Genomic DNA, 20,045 nt, shown 5'->3' with positions numbered 1-20,045 from the left:
TGGCTCCTTTTATCCAGGGTATGGAGAGGTGAGTGCAGAAGAAAAAAAAAGAAAAAAACTGTGGGCAAAGAATAAATGAATGGGAGGGGCGACACAGATTAACATAAATGGTGTATTTGGAAATGAGAGTGGTGAATGACAGGGATGGATAAGGGGTGTGGTATGACTGGGTTTTCATTTTTTCATTTGGTGTCCTTTTCTGGGGTGATGCAGTGGTCAGAAAAATGATCATGTTGATCAATACTCAGCAATGGCATGATGTTATCTGCCATCTCTTTAGGTGCATAAAGAGATATCCAAAAATCCAAAAAAAAAAAAAGAGGGGAAAAAGACCAAGAGACAGGACTTGCATAGATCCCGTTTTAATTGCAAATCTCAGTTTCCCTAGCCTCAACACTGGGACAGAGTGTGGCAAATTTTTCATCATTTGATTCCCCACGGGGCAGCAATCTTGGTATCTTCTTTCCAACATCATCACAAAAACAAAACAAACAAGCAATCAAAACAGCAACAGCAACAGCAACAAGAAACAAACTCTACAGCACCTGGCATTCCAAAGCAGACTTCCATCCAAATCCTGAGCAGGCACAACCCTGTTTAGCTTGGGAGATCAAAGGAGATGGGGAGATTTCAGGGTGCTATGGCCTATAGGCAAGGTGCCGCAACCATAGCTCCCAGAGTCTGCGCTCGCCAGGGCTTCGCTGGTGCATCATGTTGGGATGCTCTACTCAGCCCAGCGCAATTCGGGCCTTGGACGGCCACAAGCTCCCTCCTACCACGCTGTCTCACGCCCGTTCCCCACCTCAAAACACCCCAGGTGCCCGCCGCTGCCTGGGCCCTCCTGCATTCCCCAACCCCCTCTGCCAAACCGCCACCGCCCCCTAAAGGCAGGCTGGTCCAACCTACCTATGTGCAGCCGCCCTGGACCCTCCGGGGCAGAGTGGGCAGGCTGCCCCGTCCGCCCAGGACCCCGTGGGCGGCTGCAGTGGCAGGAACGCGCCAGGCCATTCCAGGTGAGGTGAAGGAGGGAGCCTGAGGCATGCTCGACCTCCCAACAGCAGGCATCTTTTCTGCACCTAGCTCGTCGCCTCTTGGCCATCCCCTACCCTCGGATCCGTCTGGCCCCTCCCATCTCATCCAGCCACCCCACGCATCCTTCGCTCCTTGTGTCCCTGTCGTTCCTGCCCCTGGACTTTTTGGGCTGGGCGCAGCAGCTGTCGGCTGCCAGGCTCCGGGTTCGGACCTCGCCAACGACTGGTCCGGCAACTTAATCTTGGGGCGGGAAGGTCCCACCCGGCAGGCTACCCCGCATTCCATCCACATACACTCCTTGTGCGGTGCGCTTCTGGTCTGCGAAGCAGTCTGGCGACCTCGGGGCTCTGAAGCCCTTGGCTTCTGTGGGAAAGGGCGGCCATCACCCGAGATCCGGTTTAGAGGGCCGGTCGCTCCGGGGCAGGAGAGAGTTGCCCTTGGAGCAGGCAAAGCGGATCGGGTCTCGCCATGCCTGAAAGCCCGGGACCGATTGGAAAGGCGGGCCTCCGAGCCTGCCGGTGATTCCGTGATAAGCCGCCAGGGCCGCCGCTGTCTCGTTCCATGCTGCTGCCTAAAGTCCTGGGGAGGGCGGAGCTTCACACAGTGCTCCAAAGACTGCTCTCCCGCCCTCTGACGCTTGGTGACCGGCGTTTGTGATGCAGAGCCTGTGGCCCCTGCGTTTGCGGGCCTGTGAGAGGGTGCATGTTGTCCCACGCCTGAGTAGTGACTCATCCGGAAACTTATTCCTGAAGAGGGAACGTCCCACCCGGCAGGATACCAGACAGCCCTTCACTCCACACCCCTGACTTTTCCTGTACACCTCCGGTCCGCTCCGATTCGGGGAGGCCTCTCGGCTCTGCTCCCTCAGTTTGGTCAGGAATACTCAGCTGGGTCCCCAGATGTGGGCTAAACATTTGCGCTCCGGGTGTGGGCAGGACGTCTGGCGGCATCATTCCCTGACAGCAGAGATCGAGGCCTTGGTGCTGGCCATGCCGATTGGTCTCCACCTGTCAGATGCCGGGCCGTATTGAGCTGTGCGGTACCAGACCCTCCCTGGGATTCCGTGACCCGCAGTTGCCGCCACTGCCTAGTGAGCCGGGGCTGGGCAGTGGGCGGGGCCTCCTGCTCAGCTCCACCTCCCGTGGCCCTCCTCCCGACTGACTGTGACAGACGTTTGTGAAGCAGGGGCTGTGGCCTCTGTGATTTTTTCTGTTTTTTCCTTTTTTTCTTTCATTTTTTAAATATCAAAAAATCCCAAACAAATGCAAACATTCCCGTTTGGATCGTTCCATTCTATGTATATAATGAGTAATACACAATATCATCACATAGTGGCGTATTCATCATCATGATCATTTCTTGGAACATTTGCACCTATTCAGAAAAAGAAATAAGAAGAAAACAGAAAAAATCACATACATGCCATACCTCTTACCCCTCCCTTTCGTTGATCACTAGCTGTTCAAACCTCTGTTACTCCCTTCAGTTTTTCCAATGACTGTCTCATACTTTGTTACTACTTGATTGGTATGATAGACATTTATGATTATTTCTTCTTGTTTAATTTTTTCTTTTATTATTATTTGTGTCCGTCTTTGCTTCTCATGATTTCTTTACAGTTTATATCTATTTTTCTGATATAACTGCCCTTGCTTTCTTTTGGTTACAGTTTGTGTGGAACATCTATTTCCATCAGTTCTCTTTAAATGTAATGTTACAACGGGAAAAAACCAACAGGATACATCTGTGAATATAAGCTTTATGAAATTTGCCACACATGACTGTGGGGATGCCTATGTACAAATTTCATTGGAGAAGCTGCAAACTGAGAACTTTGATGAAGGTTTTTAATGAATTTGACAGAAAAAGCTGGCAGACTGAAAGATGGATTGAAATTCTCACATCTGACTACTGACATAATTATCACTTACACTTTTAAATCCTTCAACTGATTGGATGAGATGTCTTTCATTTTTGAATTCCATCTCCTCAGTTGATTGCATATATAATCAGCCATAGGTACAATGAACTCACTGTTAATTTCATTCTATGAAATGTCCTCACAGTATCAGTCAGGTCAGTGACTGTTTCATCAAGCAACTGGACACCAAAACCTGGCCAAACTGACACACAATACTGATAATCACCAATTCTGACTCATGGGAATCTGCTTTTAGGTCATGAAAATGTTCTATTCTTAGGTAACAGTGATGCTTGTATAAATTAGTGAATATACTAAATAAAACAGAATGAAAAAACTTAAGAAAGTAAATCCCATGGTTTATTAATGATATCTCAACAAAAATCTTAAACTGAGCACAAATGATCTATGAGTATATGCAAAATAATAGTACATGAAATTTTATGAAGAAAATGCTAAGGCTAAATAAATATCTCTTCAAACAAACAAATAAGAATTATTCAACATCATTTCTGCAATGAAAGAAGAAAGGGAACAGAAAAGTTTTAGATAAAACAGTGAAAGATATCACAGCAGATTTTTCTTACAGAGAATATTAGGGCTGCTGCTGTAGCAATAAGAAAATAATCTGAGCTGGAATATCAGAGTTGTAGTATGTGAAGACAATAAAAAAGGGAAAAACTTTTGAAATGTAAGTGCCTATTTATATATTTTGTAAATATTCTATCGAACAATAATTTCAATATATTGTAAGTCTTCTTATATTTAAGTAATTAAAATACCTCAATAATTAGGATGACCTAAGCTGAGTTGGAAGGTTCCAAAATTTGAAAAAAATCTACATTTAAGTAAAGTAATTTTAAAATTAGTCTTGGTATGTAAAGGGTGTACATTTGAATGTTAAACAAGTCCTAGAAGAAAAGTAAAAGTTTGCATATATCTCAACTCAATACAAGTGTTATTGGAAAACAAAAATAAAACTCTTAGTCCAGAAACATTAAAGGAAATATACGTACAGGATATAGATGGGGTAAAATTAATTAAAAATCACAAGGTGTTATATGATGTTTTATGCAACTACTACTGTGTTGATATTAAAATAAAAACTAAGTGCTTCAGTTAAAAGCTTAATGCTTGCTGACTGAATAAATGAAAAAAATAGATCATATATTCTTTCTAGTTGATATGAGTAATTAAGAGATACAGAAAATTGAAAGAAACAATTTTACCCAACAGAGGATGTGTCAAACTAACGAATCCATGGAAAGATGTATTAATTCCAAGGATATTGATGGGTCAGGATCACCTCTGTCAGCTGGGTAGTCATGGGAGTGGCATCTGCTGGCCCTTCTCCTGGGTTCCATTTTATATAGCCTCTATTCTTGTGGGGGTTTCTTATTTGGCTTCTCAAGGGCTGGCCTTCATCTCTTGATTTCCCTCGGCTCTCTCCATGTTCTGGCTTGCTTAACACCTCACGGCAACATCTAAAGGGCTCTAAGTATCTCCACATATCTGTGCCTCTCTTATCCAACATTCACATCTGTGTCAGTTCTGCTCTGAGGCTTCTCTTGGTTCTGTCATTTCTGTAATTTCTCTAACATGTTTCCTCTTTTAAAGGATTCCAGTAAACGAGTCAAGGACCATATGGAATGGGAGGAATCACATCTCCATCTAATCAAAACACACACCCACAATTGGGCATGTCACATCCCTGTGGAGATAATCTAATCAAATTATTCCAATCTATGGTATTGAATCAATATTAAAAGAATTGAATTCAATAAAAATCTAACATATAACTGGATATAATCTAAATGCCTATTAAAATAGGAAGTATATATAGTGATATAAACACTGAATAGAAAATTATGCAGTGATAGATATTAATAAAGAGGAGAATTGCAGGATGAATGAGCATAAGAAGTTCCAGGATTCTTCCATTCTACCACAGCAACTATTTACTCCAGAAGCCAGTAAAACACTGTGCAACATCCAGGATACATTGGAAAAGAGAGACTGGTTAATTATGGTAAACACCAATAAATTGCTCTCTTTGGGCAGCGGCTACTGGAGACTATCCACTGCTCTCATGGTAGAGCATCACAGGGTCTAGCCTCTGGCTAGCTAACTGGTAACAGAAAAGAATGCAAAAATCCTCTTCCCCCAAAATGAACTTTGAATTGCAAGGAGCCACATTCTGAAGGTAGCCATTGTTCCAGCCCATGCTCAGTAAATGCAATAAGAAAGGAAACTTAAATGTGCAATGCTTCCTCAGGGCCTCAGGGGACAAGCTCAAGGACTGCATTTGCTGTCATGTCAAGAAAGCTCAGATTGGGGATCCATGGAAGAATCTCCTGGAATATTTCATGACCCATCCCCAAGGCAGTTTGAAATTGGTCTGCATCCCTTCATGGGCCACTGGTCCTGTTTCATCTGGGATAGACTGAATTGGGAAATCCCTCTCCCATATTAATCAAGTTCCACTTTGGTTAGTGGTGGTGTGGTGTACAGGGTGGGAAGGAAAAATTGGATTCCATTATGTAACATCAGGTAGTCATATTCCACTCACATAATTTTTCTAAGACCTTAATAAAATAGCAGAAAGCTTCAACCTTGTTGTTTAAGACTTAAACCTGGTTATTTATGCCACTTAAAGTTACTAGGGATGGAATATAGTGTAACTTTGTATTTATGATAGAAAACTTTCTTGAAAGTGATTCATTTTCCATTTCTTATCATTCAGCCCCCTCTGGTTACATTATGCGGTAAGTAACGCAACAGAAAGAGGTCGCCTCTTCTAATGGTTTCAATATTTAATTTTAAATTTGAATGCAGAAGCAGAGATGCCCAAACTTCCTTTTACAGGGAACTCAATTGTAACTCATTCTCAATAAAGAATTTTATGGAAAACTGCATAAACATGTTGGAATGATTACCTACAGACTTTACCTAGAATAATTTAATTTTAGTAAAGTCAATATTTACCCAATATTTCCTTTTGTTTCTTCTTGGTGTATATGTAAGATTTTTACCCTCATTGTCTTCTAATAGAAATTCATGTATTTAATTATTTATTCATTTGCTCACTTACCTGTTTACTTATTTTAAATCCACACCAATATATGAATGTAACTACAACATGGTCAAGATATACCACATTTCCATGAACCAGGAAAGTTCCTTTTTGCCCCTTTCCAGTGAACCCCTACCATCCAATGTCAAATAATTTTCTTATTTCTATCATTATGGTTTAATTTAGCCTCTTTTCAACTTTATATGAATAGAATCATAGAGTTTTATCATTCTTTGTATAATTTATTGTAGTGTCAAGGGTTAGAACAAGACCTGCAGAAATTGTTGGAAGCAGCTGGCGTCAGGATGGAGGCAGTAAGCCATGGAGATTGTTATGTACAGTAGTCTGGGAGGAAGAGAATGTTTACCCCAAATGGTTATATTAAGTATGAAGAACACTGTAAGATAAGAACTTTGCTCCCTCAGGAAATGCCTGCATATCTATTGACATCCTGTGCTATATAACTGGAATCTGATTGAGAATAAAGTTGTCTGATGTCTGATGTAGAATTAGGCTTCAGACACACTGAACTCATTTGTGTCTGTCTTTCTTTTCTTCCTTTCTTTCTCTCTTTCTCATCATTCCTTATTATCCTTCGAGCTCTGTTTCAACAGGAAGCAACAATTTATTTTTCTCAATATGTTTTCAGGATTCATTCATTTTTTACTTGCACCAATATCTACAGTACAGATTTTCTTTGCTGACAAAGGTTGCTGGGTGTATTTCATATGGTTATTGCTCATTTGTATATCTTCTTTTGTCTAAAAAATACTTTGCTAGATTTATTGGTTCCTTTGTATTTATTAATGATTTATAGAATGTGTATATTCTGGATACCTCTAATGTTACATACGCTTGTTGAGAACACTTCATTCCTGATTGTGCCTTGCCTTTCTATTTTTCAGTTGTGTCTCTTAATGACCATAAATTTCTAATATTGTGGAAGTTCAACTTATTACTCTTTTCACTTAAGCTTAGTGTTTTGTATCTTCTAAAAGAAATCAATACATACTCAAATTTTCATGAAAATATCTCTCATGCTTTGCTTTAGGAAATTCGTAAACTTTTTTTTTAGATTAAGTTTTGTAATTCATCTACAAATTTTTGAAGGTTTTTAGCATGAGGTATGGATACAATTTTCCTTCAAGTATTTATTCAGTTTATTCTGACACCAGATTGAAAAATTTTTCATTCCTTATTTAATTTCCTTACCATTGTTTTGACATTGTTGCCAGCAATCAGTTACTCTATTTCTAGACTGGCTATTTTGTGCTTCAGATATATTTACCTATATTTATTCCAAAACAACATGGAATTATTACTGCTTTTTCATAATAAGCCTTAGAAATAGGTATAATAAGTTTTCTGAATTTTTTTGTCTTTACCAAGATTATCTCATTGTTTCTTGTTTCTCCTTTCTTTTACCAAGTAAATTTTAGAATCAAATTGTTAATGTCAACAAATTGATTTTAAGATTTGCTTTTGTTCTCTGAGATGACATGGAATTGCTATGTCAACTTGGTAAAAATTACCATCTTGACAATATAAAGTCTTCTAGTCAATTATCGTTGTATCTCATTCCATTTATTTTGTGTTTCTTTAACATTTTTCAGCACTATAGAATAGTTTTCAATTTAGAGGGCTTTTTATCAGTTTCATTATTGCTTTTCCATAAACCTCATAATTTTGTGGTGCACAGGTTGTTCAATGGTAGGAAGCTCACTTTCCACGTGGGAGATCAGGTTCAGTTCCCAGGATCATGCACCCCTCCCCCCAGAATAAAACAACACACTTCATAGTTTTGGACTTTATAGTAAGTGGAATTACTGGTAATATAATTTTCCAATTGTTTGCTGCTACTATATAAGATGTGATTGATTTTTAGAACTAAGCTTGTATCTGGTGACTTTTTTATATTCATACTTGATTTCTAATAGTTCTTTTATAGATCCTTTTCTATTTTCTTTACAATGATTTCATTTGATAATAAATAATTTTTATTTCATATATTCCTATCATTATGTATCTCATTTCTAGTCATCTTTGATTTATGCATTTATCTATTTTATCAAATTTGGGAGATTTTTTGTCAATATTTCAATAAGTGTTTCTTCCCCATTATCACTTTCTATTCTTCAAAGATGCCAATTACACAATTTGTATCCAACAAAATTTTCAGTTGGTCATTGTTAGTCAGTTCATTGTTTACTAATATATTTTCTTGTATAGCATATTGGATGTGGTGGCCAGCATTCTATAATAAATGCAAAAACTCCTTCTTCCTCATATGTATGATATCTATAAATCTCTACTGTGAAGTGTGGGTATACTCTACTGGAATAACTGGATATTATTCCTGTGATTAGAAGATGCTATATGGCATAGATGAATTAATTTTTCAGATGTAATTAATGTCCCTTACCAGTTGATTCAAGTTAATCAAAGGGAATTATCTGTGTAACCCTGATCTAATCAGAAGGGAATTTTAAAAGGAACTCTAGACGTCTAGATGGAGAAAAAGATCATAGAGACAAAGCAATAGATATGCTCTCCTGTGGGCCTTAAAGAAGCAAACTGACTTATTGTGGAGAGAACCATGTGGTAAGCAACTGCAAGGGAAATATCAGAGCTACTCTTTCTGAAAACAGGGATTTCAGTCATCTAAGGACTGAATTCTACCTGGAAGCATGGAGTATGATTTGGCACCATTGACTCTCAAAGAAGATTGTAGCCCTAATCAACACCTTGATTTTACCCAGCTGACTCATATTCCATCTCATGTCCATAGTGATGTTTTAAAGAGTAATTACCAAATTCATTATGAAATACAGTATCATCAGAGACAGAATATAGGTTGCCTCAAGGTGTCGTTGATCTCACACAACATTTTACTTATGAAAATGATTAATAGAAGAACCTTTTATCAGTGGTCAGTCTTTAGAGCTCTAACAAAATTTCCCAAAGAAGAGTATGACTTGTTCTCATTTACAATATAAACATTATGGTAGTTACCATTTACTTTCAACTTGGCTCAAGCACAATCCTTCCTAGAGGAGAATAAAGAACAAAAAATCCTGTGTTCTCTGGGACCATTTCAAGCTGTATAACACTCTTGAATTTTTGTCAGTGAATGTGCTAATATCTGCAGAAAAAGCTTTATAAAATTTAATTGGGAAATCGCACTGGCTTTGAAGATAAAAATTGTGAATTTTCATTACAAACCCCTCAGAAATTAGGTAAAATTGGTATTCCCTCAGAATATAAGACATGAATGGAAATTGCAAAGAATTATGATAATCAAATGAAATTATTCACTAAAATTTTTGTAAATGAGAAAGAAGCATAGGAAATTTATTAGTCAGGGTTCTCTAGAGACGCAGAAGCAACAAGAGATAAGTATAAATATGAGATTTATAAAGGTGTCTCATGAAACCATGGAAATGGTAGAGTCCACATCTGCAGGACAGGTTGTAAAGCTGGAAAACTCCAACTATGGCCTGGAAGAACTCCATAGGAGAGGCTTACTGGCTGGATAAACAGTGAAAACCATAAAAGTCTTTGAATGATTGGATTGTCTCATTTGTGGTGGTCTATCTTAGTCTATCACAGATGTAGCCAGCCATAGATGCAATTGACTGACTGATGATTTAATAATCAGCCTTCTAGTTTCTCAATCAGCCATGTAATATCCTTGTAGCCATTGTTGACCAGTGCTTGCCTGAACAAACAACTGGTCATCATCACTTCACCAAGTTGACATTGCAACCTAGAAAAAAATAAGATTTTATTCCAGAAAAGAGATAGAAATTTTACACCCTTCATGTGGTGTTTAAGATGCAAATGTGAAGTGTTCAACTCATCCCTTTATGAGTGTATCCAGCACAATGAGGAAGAACTAGCAAACATCACTGTCTTTTAACTCCACAGAACTCTGTTAAAGTTTCAAAAACACTCTCACCCAGAGCCCTGCCTCTTATAAACATTTAAATAGCATATCCAGTGGTAATAACTTGCATACATATATTGTGAAATCACTGTATTGACTATCAGTGCTAATTTAATTATTGGAAATAGAGTGTATTAGTTAGGGTTCTCTAGAGAAATGGAATCAACAGGGAACACTCGCAAATATAAAATTTATAAAATTGTCTCACGTGACCGCAGGAAATCAGAGTCCAAAAATCCACAGGGCAGGGTGTGAAGCCGACAACTCCGATGGAGAGTCTGGACAACTCCACAGGAGAGGTTCTCCAGCTGAAGCAGGAATAGAGCCTTTCTCTTCTGAATCCTCCTTAAAAGGCTTCCTGCGATTAGATTAAGCATCACTCATTGAAGAAGACACTCCCCTTTGGCTGGTTACAAATGGAATTAGCTGCAGATGCAGCTGACCTGATCATGATCTAGTTGTATGAAATGTCCTCATTGCAACAGACAGGCCAGCACTTGCCTAACCAGATAAACAGGTACCACAACTTGACCAAGTTGACACATGAACCTGACCATGACATAAAGTCATTAGTACCTTTAAATCTATTCAGAATAAACAATCATTTCCAAACACCCAAGAACCAATTCAGAAGTTCTATACTTAAGATTTTGTTTCTCAATAACTCTACTCTCTATATCAAAGCTGAATTAGTCAGGATTCTCTAGGGAAACACAACCAACAGACGACATCTGTAAATAAAAGCTTTGTGAAAATTTCTTCCAAAAGGCACAAAACTTCCAAGAAGACACCAACCTAAGAAAAAAACAGATTCAAAATACAAAGGGCAAGGCCATACCTAATTGCTGCTTCATGACTGCATACAGTAGATGTTGGGATTGTAAATGGTAAAGTCTTGTAGTTTCACTCACTTCTGTATTTAATACCTGTGAGAAGGTTGCTAATAATATAGTATCAGCACAGGTTTGTTTATTACCCTCATAATAATCATGGATTGCATGAAACTTTAAATATACTATAGCACAGTATATCTGAATTTGATAGGTCTGGTGTTTATGAGGTAAGCACTCAAGAATCTTGTAGTATTGCTTCCACTATCCCAAATTCCAGTCACATTGCCACATTGCCACACAAGGTAATCATTAATATTCTACATAGTACTGCTCCAGAGATTCATTCCAGACAGCCAAAAATTTAAGTCTCAGTTATGTATGGCTCAAATAAGATAGGAGAATTTAGCTATGGTGCCTCTCTTAGATTATCTTAATTTACTGCCTTATTTACATTCTATTTCTTTTTAACTACTTTTGAGTTTACACTAAAGAGGCAAAAAGGATAGATTACAGTGGTGGTCACTTAGGCTCAGCTAATAATTATTTGAAAACTCATTATACTTGTGATGAATTGAAGCTGTATGTACTCCCAGAAAAGTATATTCTTAAAATTAATTCTTTCATATGGATATGGACCTATTGTAAATATGATATTTTGGTGACTAGAATCTTAAGATGTGACCCCATCTTATTCAGGGTGCATCTTAATCCTGTTACTGAAAAGCTACCAAAACCCTATACCTTAAACAGGGTTAGCTTTTATTAATGGGACCTATATAAGAAAATGAAATTCACACAAAAAGTAAAAAACATGGAAGCAAGTAGCTGAAAATAATGAGACCAAGGAGAAAAGTGAGAGAGCAATAGACTCCACCATGTGCATTTCCATATGATGGAGGAGTCTAGGATTAACTACAGCTGGACTTCAGGAAGAAGATATCATTCTGATGATGCATTGATCTGGACATTTTTACAGCCTCAGAGCTGTCAGCTTGCAAGTTAATAAATACCCATTAATAAAAGCTAGTCCTGTTTAAGGTATAGGGTTTGGGTAGCTTTTCAGGTTAGAACAATATTTTATCTAATAAACTTCTTTACACCTGAGGCTTATCAAATATAAATCTATAAGGCAAATAACAATTTGAATATCTATATATTTATATATATATAGATATAAATCTATAAGGCAAATAACAATTTGAAGTTGACACATTCATATTTTTACTTGAAAATAAGGTCAGTGAGCTTTTATTTTTTCTGCTATTATGCTGTGCACGTTTGACTCCCCACCTCACATGTCTTCACACAAGACTTTTAAAATCAAGCAATCCCTGGCCAAGAAGCCAAAATGGTACCATCCCATAACCCAATGAATTCAAAGGAAAATTGGAAATACAATCAGGTACAATGCTAAGGTGAGACATTGGAGAAGAAGCAAGCTGAATCTCTAAAGTGTCACGCACATTATGGCATGCATATTTATGCTGTACCAAAGTGACAATCATTCTGTCATATAATGTTGAAGATGTCATTCCTTCTGAACATTTGGACATATTTCATTCTGAAAATAACTGTGCTTTTCTTTGCTTTTATGTTTCTGCATAAATAAGATAGTTCAGTAAAAAAGATGTGAGAATATTTTTAAAATAAATAATGATGAGCTTAGTGAGAATGCTTTCTTTATTGGGACTCATCACTATCAACTCTGAATCTGATAATAGTCAATTTCCCAAATCTAGTCAACTAGAACAGTTACCACATCAAACAGCATAACCCCAACATTGGTCTGTGTTCAATTCCAGGTGCTAGAACAGTTCCCTGTTGTGACCGTTACCATAGTTGTTTTGGCAATAGCTATTAAATGAAGTCATTGCTGTTTTCCAGTCATAGTTTTGAAAATAGAAGGAACCCACCAAGCTGCTGCGATGGATTTTATGATCATGATATGAGTGCAACCTTAAGAAGTAGCTTTTTTAGAAAACAATTTTGTAATAGATTTTTCTTTTTTTTGGTTGTATTGCTTTTTAATAGATTTTTTTAATGCTTTAAGATATTAATTCCATTCTTCATGCTTATCCTCAGGAAGTATCAGACCTGTTAATAAGAACTGTTCCTTCCATGATGCAGTTCCTGCTGTGTTTGTATGAGTCCAACATCCTCGGGAAGAAGTTCAATATTCAAGACATTGATGACACTCATGTTTTCATATTATGAGAGTTGTCCTTAAAGAGTGTAGGTGAATTAAAGTAACAAAATACACTTCACTTACTTAGAAGTGAAAATATTAGATATTAATAATTTAGGAATTAAGAGGAAAAAAGACAAAAAATACCAACACTCTGTGTTATCTTAGGTGACAGATCAGACATAGAGACTTGTTCAAGAGTGTGCTAGTGGAATTACTGTGGGTTCATTTGTCCAAAAAATTTGCTGGAACTGTTTCATTTTTATTTCAGTACCTATACCCTAGGATTGAAAGAAATAAAAGGAGCTTAAACCAAACAAAGCGAAACTAAAGAAATGCACGAAGATATTACAGAAATGTACAAAAATATATTCTTTTTATCCTGAAACTTAAAAATTACTGAAGCTCCAATCACAGAAGAATAGAATATAAACTGGAATATTAATGAAATGTAATACCACACAGTCATAAAATGTTAACAACAGCTAAATACAATGACATGGATGAACCTAACAGATATCATACAGAACAAAATTCAAGATACAAGAGTATACATTTGTGATGGTGGGGTTCAGTTATTAACTTGGCTAGGTCATGGTACACAGATTCTTGATCAGTCAAGCATTGTCTGACCATTACTGCAAGTGTATATCTTGGCTGATTTATAAACCAGAAGGTTGGTTTACTAAATCATGAGACAGATGATTACATCTGTGACTGATGACATCTATGACTTATTAAGGGTGTGTCTTCCACAAATGAGGAAATCCAATAAATTGGCTTTGATCCATTTATTTGAAGACTTTTAAGGGAGAAAGAATTTTCATTGCTTCTTCAGCCAGTGAGGCTCTCCTGTGGAATTCAGCTAGACTTTTTATTATTGTTGCCAGCCTCACTGCCTGCTCTATGGATTTTGGAATCTTGCATCTGCATGGTTGCATAAGACACTTCTTTAAATCTCTTATTTACAGATATCTTCTGTTGGCTTTATTTGCCCACAGAGCCCTGACTACTACAATATTTGCTTTGGTTTGCCAAAGCTGCTGGAATGCAACATATCAGAAATGGGTTGGCTTTTATTTGTTTATTTATTTTTATCTGTTTGTTTTTAAACAAATACATTTGTTTTAAAATTTAAAGTTCTAAAGCTATGAAAATGTCCCAATTAAGGTATCAATGGGATGATTCCTTCTCCAAGGAAAGGCTGCTGGCATCCAGGGTTCATCTGTCACAGGGGAAGGCACATGACTAGTGTGTGCTTGCCCCTTTCCTCTCTAAGTTATATCCAACCATCTCTCTGTGCTTCTCTCTGAGCTCTCTATAGTTCTCCACCTATAGTAATGGATTAAAAGAACATGGTTTGGGATGCATGGGTGGTTCCATGGTATAAATCTAACCTTTCACGTGGAAGACTTCGGTTCAATTCCTGGACCATGCAACAACAACAAAAAAAGAAAGAACATGGCCTTATCTAGTGTACGTAACAGGTTCAAACCAACACAAGGCAGAACAATCTCATTTACATAAAGTTCAAAATAGTTCATCCTAAGAAAATAATGGTGATCCTTCTTGAGACAATGATGACAGACAGCAATAAGGGACTGTTTGAATTACAAAACGTTTTATATATTGATGTAGGTGGCGTTTAACTGGATGTGCATATATGCAAGGGTTAATCAGTTTCATAACTAAAATTAGTGTAGTTTATGAACACATTAGATCTTTATAAATAAGAGCAACCAGAAGATGTTGAAGCCAGATTCTTACCTCTGAGTGGGTCTGTCCCAGAGACATGCCCTATCAACTGTAGTTAATGTACTTGCCCACTGACTGCTTAAACTAGCCATGGAAAGCATACAATTATCCCAGTGTCTCAATAAAAAACATTTTTAATGTTATCATAGATTTTCAAAATCAGGTGTATATTTTTAAAGAATTGCTACTTTCCTTAGTCCTCCACAGGCTCTTCTTAAATATGGCATTTCAAAATTCTCATTAATTTGTTTCCTCTTCTACTTTTAATTTTGTCTTCACTTTTATGACACTTTGATTATTCAAATTTTGGTATACTTACTTCTGGTCTTTCTCCCTCTCTCTCTGCCATCCTTAAATTCTAGGAAGGTTTAACTTTTCTTTCACTTTAAACTTTTTTCTTAATCAATAGGTATTAGGCTTACATAGCAACCATACATGAAATGCAGGATTCCCATACAAAAGCCCATCAAGAACATCTTGCATTAGTTTGGAGTATTTGATGACAGCAAATTTTTATAATTATACTATTAACTAAAGTCATTTGTTTACTTAGCATTCACTGTGTAGAGTAGTTTCATGAATATGTTTAAAAATTTTATTCTATTATGACATATGCAATCCAACATTTCCCATCTTAATCATTCAAATATATATATGAATATACACCAGATGATGTGCTTAGGATGATGTGTTTAAATATATTTTATAATTTATACATAAAATATACCTATTAACATACATACACCTATGCATATACATATACATCATCAAATAAATACATAATTAGGATGTTAAATTAGGTTAATTAAAAGTTGTTATTTTTTCCCAAGTGGGTGGAAAGTAAGTTACACAAACAAAGCCATTTATTTGTGTATTATGGTTTATGGGTACAGAATAGGTTAATTAATGTCATTCAAATATACAAAATTTCAAAAAAGCGAAGATAAAAATGTGCAGTTTAATATATGCTTCAGAATCTAAGTTTCAGAATCTAAGGCCCAACTTGTTAAATTTCTCATAAGAAAGTTATTCTTATGCTATATTTAATCCCAAACATGAAAACTGAAGACATTTTCTCCAGAGGGGAATGTATATTTATAAGGCTTTCCCTTTCACCTCTCCTTTTAATATTCACATTTATACAACTTCTTTTTTTCACCCAGAGCTTGGAAATATCTTTGATTATCTGGGCGATTCCTCTTTCACATTGTCTAAAGTAAAATATCATAAATTAAATGAAAGTTATACTATCTGAGGGAATGAACTTCAGATATTTAATTTATCCCCTTACAAATAAATAAATAAATAAATATCCTCCATCCAAATTGTTTCTGTTTTCTTTATTATCCAGCATATTTTAAATCAAAGTATAATCAATCAGGGCTAATCAAAGCCTTCTTACCACCTACTACATCTCATATTAATTTTAGTTTTTGGGCAAAAAAGTCAACCATAATCCTCTGCATTAAAAGCTACACATAGTTCCTATACCAGAGTTTTCAATACTTCGTGAAAATAGACTATTCTCTCATTAAAATATGTGGAATCTTCCTTGGATAGTAAGTTAATAGCAAAACTAATACTGCATTGAAGAACCATGGTATTTTAGTGGAATATAACTGAATTTTATGATCAAATGAATTTATGGATTGGGCTTACATACTCTCCCTTCCTACAGATAAAACAAGAGTAAGTTCTTGCTCATCTCCCTGAAATGGGGGTTAACAATATTGACAATTACTTATTTTTGTCATCGTCCCCATTCTTTTTTAAGGCAAATTTTTAAGGTATTTATTGAGGATTTTTATATTTCTTTGTGGTTTATTAATAATTTTTGTACTTTTATATTTTATGAATGTGCAGAAGTGCAAGAGAATGGCTTATTTTTATTTAGCATAAGCCATTAATTATCAATGGTTATTCAAAATAATTCTGAAAACTGACAGGAAATTTGTTTATTACTTAATGTTGGTACACATATATCTTTTAAAATCCTTGTGTTCTTCAGACATTTCTGCCTGTTATTATTTTGTAAGTTATTTTCGAATGGTTATTGTATGTTTACTTATATTTCAAAGGGTCTTAAAATTATTTTAAATATTGCCTATCTATTCTACTGAGCTAATTTAATAAGAATTGAATTCCTTTTTCAGTTACAGAAATATGAAATATTTTCTTTTATATCTATACTCACCCTTCCAATGCTATGCTTTCTAATATGTAATTATGCCCTAACTCTTACCTATATTTTTATAAAATCTGTAATATCGATATTTTTATGCTGTATACCCAGGGTCACATTTCGTTCTTTTTCCACGTGAGTATCCCGTTATTGCAGCACCATTTTTTTAAATTTTAGTTTTGGGTGCAGGCTCTGGGAATCAAGAGCATGTCTCCCACAAGGAAGGTGAGCATTCTGCCACTGAACCATTCTTGAATTTTTGTTTGGTTGTTTTTTCTTTGTTTGTTTGTTTTTGAGATTAAAATATGTAATAATGTTTAATTGAATATATATACAACCACAAAGAATAAAATCAGAAGTTTAAATACATATAATTCAATGCATAAATAATATGCATGTGCATGTGATATTTATATCATGTGTTTTTTCTATTATTTATAGTTTCTTTAGTACTGTACACCTAACTTGCATCCAATTCTCCATATCTTCTCTTAATTCTTTATATATTTTTTCTCACATGTGTTCCTTGAAAATCCCTGTGTATAATACTTTTGGAAATATATACCATGTAATTAACTAGATAACAATATGTTCACATATGTAATTTATGAAACTACTTCCAGGTTTGATTATTTCACCCTGTTAAAGATCTCTCTTTCCTTTATTATTTGGAGTTCTACTATTTATAGCAATGTGGTTTACCCATTTTTCCTAGGAGACAGACCTGACCTCTGTCTCTCAAGTATTTGATGTCCACAGGCCTTTGTCAGAGAATGTTCACTTCCATAATTTTGTAGCACCACTTTAATTTTCTGAAGGTCCTTTTGTCTAAAAGGTAGACTGGGGGAGTAAGTTCACCCTGAAGAAATATTTCCCGAGTCAGATTTCCTGTACAAAAAGGGGCCAAGGTCCACAAAGTGGCACAGTCCAGTTCCAAAGTATACTGAGGAAAGGGCCACCCCAATGGCATTGCGAGGGTGAGATTTCCTAGCCTGCCCACTTCATGCATATTTTCAACCACTACAGCACTGAGGAAGAACTTTATCTTCATATCTCCACACCCTCTCCTGATGTCCAAATAGTGCTGAAACAATGGATGCTGTAATATTTTTCCAAGGTGAGGTGAGACAATAGCAGCCTTCAGAAACAGAAACCAATCATCTGATTTCAGTCATCAAAAACCATGATCATCAATCTGCTTACCAGATTGTTCTTGAAGAAGATTATTTTGTGTCCCTGTCCATCCCCAGCAGTGAACAAGGGCCTGGGAAGGCTCTAGTGCACGTATATGGTGGGCAATGATAACCGCTGCATAGAGAGAGCAATTTAGGATTCTGTGCTGTAATTTATGAGCCTCTTCCTCCTGATCTGCCTTGGAGGTTGTACAGTGTTTTTGTGGCCTCTATAGTTTCAAAATAGTAGTTTCAGCAGTTCCTGCCTTTTCAATAGTTGTTTTGGTCAGATGACTGCATTCTGGAGTTCCCTACTCTGAATCTTTCCTGGATGTCTCAGGTTGTTATTCTTGATTTTTAGGAGCTCTTAGTGCAGTTAATACAATTATAAATGCAGTCTAACTTAAACCTACCATTTGCCCTTGGGAATTTTAGATAGTGCATTATTAGGCAATTTTTTTATTCCAGTGTGTCCATTGTCGCTTTATTCTCTTAACTGTGCCTCTTTTTCTGCCAATATAGTTTTGACATTGTAGCTTAAATGTAGTTGTGAAATCAGGTGGTGTATGTCTTCTGTGTGCTCCTGAGCTCTTCATTCTCTTAACTGTGCCTGTTTTTCTGCCAATATCAAACAGTTTTCTTTTTGCATGGTCAGGCACTGGTAATTGAACCCGGATCTCTGGTATGGCAGGGAGAATTCTGCCACAGAGCCACTGTCACACCACCCTCTGAAATAGTTTGGACATTGTAGCTTAAACATAGTTGTTGAAATCAGGTGGCATACGTCTTCTGACCTCATTCTTAATTCATAATTTTTTCTTGGATGTTTTATATATTTTGCCTTTCCATGTAGATGTTAGAATCATCCTGTAATTTGAACTACAAAAGCCTATAAGAGGTTTCATTCTGTTCTTATGGCAAATTTTCAGATGAAAAATCACCAATATTCCCTCTCCATTCCCAAAATTTAATTTTAAACTCTGTATATTACAACACAGGATATAGAAAAAACTGAAGAAAAGCTAAGTACAAATATAAAAATATTTCAAAGGAATCCAGAGGAAAAGTTCACATTTATAAAGCCATAAAATCAAGACCATGATATTATATGTCCAAAATATTGGAAAGAAGTAAGAATAAAAATTGTTATATTAAAATTCGGTATGCTAAAAATATTCTACAAAAAAAGCCAAGATAAAGATATTCTCAAACAAAACAAAGGAAATAAATTTTCTGAAATACTGGAAAGAAGGAAAAGTAAAAGAATATGTTAGAGTGTAGATTGAAAATTGTTTATTTATCAGCAGGGGAAATGGTTCAGTTACTGTGATTGTCTACCTGGAAACCAGTTGAATCACATGAAATATTACCCCATGCACTGAGAAGATTAACTAAGGAAGTGAGCTGGATTTTAATATGCTGATATCAATAACATATGTAGGAGACACAGCCATTTAGAAAATAGTATAAAATCATATTAATTAAGAAAGCAACAAGAAAGTTGAAATAGTCAAAAATATATTTAAAATAAAACAGTTAAATAGTACAGTACTCTTGAAATATAAAAGAAAATTGTTGAGAAATTGTCCGCATATTTGAAGTCTCATTCACTTAATGATATTATGCCAACATAAATTAGCTGACATATTGCATATGAATGTCATTAAAATGGGAACCTTAAAAAATATAGGGCCTGCTTTCATTTTTAAATAATAAAATCAAGAAATCAAGTTAAATATAGTTAATAAATATCTGAAGAATAAGAATGATGACATGAATTCATCCTGACAGCTATAAAATGATAAATGATCAGTGATAAAATGGAGTGGATTGAATCTAAAATATTTAGTACTAATTGAAAAGTTCATAATTATTTACTGTGGATCCAATATTTGTGGTAATATAATATTTGATAATCATTGATAATTTGATTCCTAATGGTGGGA

The sequence above is a fragment of the Tamandua tetradactyla genome, chromosome 23, assembly GCF_023851605.1.
Source record: "Tamandua tetradactyla isolate mTamTet1 chromosome 23, mTamTet1.pri, whole genome shotgun sequence".
In the NCBI taxonomy this organism is placed as follows: domain Eukaryota; kingdom Metazoa; phylum Chordata; class Mammalia; order Pilosa; family Myrmecophagidae; genus Tamandua; species Tamandua tetradactyla.
The sequence above is the reverse complement of the archived record's forward strand: the minus strand, read 5'-3'. Positions refer to the sequence as shown.